This window comes from Trichechus manatus, unplaced genomic scaffold (genome assembly GCF_000243295.1).
Source record: "Trichechus manatus latirostris isolate Lorelei unplaced genomic scaffold, TriManLat1.0 scaffold00007, whole genome shotgun sequence".
Classification (NCBI taxonomy): domain Eukaryota; kingdom Metazoa; phylum Chordata; class Mammalia; order Sirenia; family Trichechidae; genus Trichechus; species Trichechus manatus.
The window spans coordinates 26,354,397-26,358,905 of record NW_004443943.1 but is presented as its reverse complement, the minus strand read 5'-3'; the positions used below and the strand labels follow the sequence as shown (position 1 = coordinate 26,358,905).

Genomic DNA, 4,509 nt, shown 5'->3' with positions numbered 1-4,509 from the left:
GACTCTTATTTCTCTAGGATATATTCCTAGGAGTGGAACTGCTAGATCGAATGGTATGTCTATTTCTAGCTTTCTGAGGAAGCGCCATATCATTTTCCAAAATGGTTGTATCATTATGCTGCTATTACCATTTTATAGATGAGAAAACGGAAGCTTAGGTCCAATAATGGAACTTCATGTATCCTGTGCTTCCCTCTTCATTCTCATTTTGTGAAGGGGAGTCATAATCATGACCAAGGCAAGGGTAGGATGAGTCAGAGATAAGGCTCTTTATTCTTCCTTTTTAATCATTTTGATTAACTCTCTTTTATCTTGGTGGTTTATTACCTTGATGTAGAGAAGTAGTAAACTATTGTGGTTAAGAGTTCACACTCCGGAGTCAGGCAGACCAGTCTTTGAGACCTGGCTACACCAAACACTAACTGTGTGACCTGGAGAAAGTCATGTTCTTTACAGCTCATTTCCTTATCTATAAAATAAGAGCAATGTCCCAACTTCTAGGGTTGCTAGAATCTTTCTCCACAGCAGCCAAAATGATCTTTTCAAAAGGAAAAATTGACCATGTCTCTCAACTCCAGCTTAAAATTCCAGTGGCCCATTGTTCTTTTTTCTCTCCAAGTTCCTTTTATTAACAAAAAGTGCAAACTGTTTTGAACAAGAGTAAACCACGAATTACAGCATTCAGCAAGACATTAGACATGGGAAAGTGAACAATTTTCATTAAGTAAAATACAAGCAGATGAGATGTCTCTCACATGTATATATTCATGCTTTTTCAGTGGTCTCTTGGTCAACTTTCAATGTAATTTTCACAAACAATATAGCAGCTCAAACACATATGCAGGAGCAAAATGGTAAAGTTTGGCAATTATTTGGGGCTAGTTGTGAGTATGAAAAAAAGCTTTATACCACAGTTTCACTTTCAGGCAAGTCACTGTATATAGTATGTATGAATCTTTAAATGTGTTGACACTGAAATCAATGTCCAATTAATAAAAATAAAAAAGAGGATTTTAAAATGTGGGTTGCACTACAGTTGTTTTGTAAGAGGCCTAAGAAATTAAACAAAACTAAAAGAACTTACACGCATCCACATGACCAGGAACATAACCAATCCACGTTAACTTGATTCACTTAAAAGTACACTTGTAGAAGTCACACAATAGAGATGTTATGTGCCATTAAACAATGTGCCCACACTGGAAGAACTGAGGAAAGAGAAAAAAATTAACTTTAGTCTGTCAACATACTCCACAGAGGAGATTCAGTTTAGTGTAACTTCACGTATTCAACGAAGTGTCTATAAGGCAGAATCTATTTGTGGTTTTTCTGGTGACTAACCTGTAGGCACTAATGAAGCTATAAACTGTTGATTAAAACCCCAAACATAAAGGTGGTCATTTAAACACGACTGAGCGTCTAGCCGAAGACAGAAGAGCACCAACGCTGAGCAGCTTACTGGACGTGTGCACCGTCTCTAGGTACATTTTCTGGCAGTTAATCGCCCTTCTGTTGTAGTAGACTGCCTTCTGTGAATGTACTAATTTACTAAAGTAATTTATAGGACTACACTGTTATTTCATTACATTAAAAAGAACCCTTCCACGTTGTTCATTTTTTTCCCCATGTACTAATACTTTCTTATACACTTTTTAATAGCTTCAGAATTACTATTTCTGGTAGAGATGATGAAAAAATAAGACAATCTGATTACTTGGCTGATGAAAAATCTGAGCACCAACCACAGCAAATTTCATGGTCAAGGTATCTTGGGAGTCAGTTCCCTTGATTTGGCAATTACCTTCCACTGTTTTCATCAGTACTGAAGCTGAGACCTTCAGAGACTATTTGTTCATCACTGGGAAAACTGGAACATATGTCTTCATCTGGGGGCTGTGCCATGAAAGGGTCGTTAAATCCAGCCATGCTGCTGTGTTCTTCCTGCTCCTCATTCTCAGTGTCACATTCAATATCACTGTCACTACTCATCCTTTTTCAGGGGCAGCTGAAGCACCTTCAGGTAGTATGGGCTGTAACTCCCCAGTTTCACAATTATTTTCCAAATCATTTATTTGCATTCCTTCCAGACGACCTCCTTTAGCATTAGCCCCCAAGATGACCATTTTCCTCCCTTTCTCAACAGTAGATAAGCCACTGAAAACTGCAACCACAACAGCATCTGAATCTAAAGCTTTACACTGCCGGTCTTCAGTTTTGGGCAGAATATCACCAATACTGCCATGTGTCAAGGCCCAAGGAGAACTGTGCCTGCTCCCAGATTGTGAGCTTCCGGCGGAGCCTTCAGACAAAGTTTGACAGTCTTCCTTTGAACGACTAATTTCCCCAGAGTCCATTGTTCTTCAAAGTGATAGGCTACCTGCTGTATTGGACCGAGCTGGCTTGGGTGAATTACTCTTCTTATTCGTGGAGTTTCATATGTAACAACTGGCAGCTGATGACCATGTCAGGAGCTCCATTCCCAAATCCAGTTCCACACGCAGCTGAAGCTGCCTGGTCAACAGAAAAAAGGTTTGTCTGCATGTCTCCAGAAGCAGCACTGCTGCTTTTTATTTCTGAAAGTGTATGCTGTCCATCAGTTTTCATACATTGAACTTCAGCCATCTGCGTTTTGAGTCTCTTTAGCATCTTTAAATCAGAGGGAACTCACCACATTGCCTGCTGCTTCCTTTGATCTTTATCTTTTCGAGAATATGATACTGTGGGCTACAATAGTGAAGCAGGTGGGTGAGGCTGTAAGCCCCACTAATTTTCCATACTGGTCTGGTCCTTAAGGTCCAACAAATGTATTAAAATCAAGGGATCAATGTCTAATAAACTACTGGTAGTGACAGAGCATAGATGTGCTCTTCTTGACATTCTGCTCCTGGCACCCACGTAGCCATGACTACTACCTGGAGGTCCTGCAGCAGCTGCATCTTCCATGAGTTCTCCCTCTTCCAATTCCATGTTGTTGTATTCCACATCATTTTCCCCAGACATAGTTTCTTCATCAATGTCTTTTTCTTCTGTGTTACTTGTTGCTGTTGAACTAGCTGAGGAACTACTGCCATCAAGGTGATTTACTTCATCTTCACCAACAAGATCCAAATCCAGATCTCCATCTGAAAGGTCGTGATGATCATCTTCATTCTGAATCTTCTCCTCATCTTCTTGGTCATCTTTGGCCTCTCTTACAGAAGCTGGAGTTGGACCACCCTCGAGAAGCATGTCAGAGCTTGACCCAGACTTCTTAGCTCATGTCTCGGGGCCATCATCATTTTGGGGGCTAAGATGATTATCTGGTGGTGACAAATCTCTTGATTTCTGAGTTCGAGACAGTTCAATGGTAAGTCTCCCTTTAAGGCTGTTTATTTGTTGACTATAACTAGGCTGTGCAGCTTCCAACTGAGTAATATACTAATGCTGATCCCGGCATTTCTGAAAGAAAGTTGGTGAACGTACCTGAAACCTTAAAATTACTGTATCATTCTTTTGATTCAAGTATCCCTCATTTGCAAGTAAGTCCAAACGGAAAAATCTATTATAACCCCAGCATTCTCCAACTTCAAAGTCAGATGCAAATTCTCAAATAATATTTTTAGTAGGATCATTGCAGGACTGATGAACCATCTCTACACGAAATTCATATTTGGAAGTTTCAGGCAAGCCAGCTGAGAGTTCCAGAAATATAGATAAGTAGTAGCCACACACAACTCCACTTCCATCTAGGTAAACTTTTAACCTCCAGCAAAGTCCTGAAACTTCAAGCGGTAGACTGTAAACAGGATCCGCTCTCTGGCGCAAAGTACTGAAATTCTCTAAAACAAAAGTAGCTGAATCATAAGATGGTACTAATTCACTGGTAAAGTCAGGGGGAACGGGAGTGGTAACAAAGGATGCCATCGGTTTTTGATGAACTTGCTGAAACATCATCAGGATCTCTGAGCTTTTAGATATCAATTTGCTTTTCCTGCAAGACCATAACTGATGCTCCACCTCCTGAAGCAAGGATTCCAACAGTTTTGATTCTTGTGTTAGAGATGTCTTCTGACCCATTAGTGTTATAAGCTTGTTCTTCAGGTGCGTGTCCAACTGTGCAATCATCATCTCAACTGCATTCCTAATTTCCTGAACACGCTCATCTTTCACATTTCTTACAGCCTCTACATTTCTTTCCACTTCTTGAACTAAGCTGATCAATTCTATGAGACTCCAACGAAGTTTGGCTACTTCTTCGTTCACTTTAGTGACATGCTGCTCGTAAATTCCTGCCAAAGGTTTAAAGATATGTCCACTGTGCATTCCTCCCCAAAGTGCACACTGATGGCAAATACACTTCTTACAAGTCCAGCAAAACGCACTAAGTTTTTCATGGTACTTTTCACATTTGTCCTTTTCGTTTGCAGAATGGAAGCGTATCAAGCTGTTGTGTGACTTCTGCCCAACGACAGTTTACTAGTTCTTGTAGCTGAAGTGGAGCACGGCAATGAGGACAGTGCGCTCCCTACT

The 4,509-nt window shown here is 40.4% G+C and overlaps 1 pseudogene; it reads right to left on the bottom strand.

Annotated features, from left to right (window-relative positions):
* Positions 1-1,797: 1,797 nt before the first annotated feature.
* On the bottom strand, positions 1,798-4,509 carry LOC101360808 (E3 ubiquitin-protein ligase TRIM37 pseudogene; annotated as a pseudogene).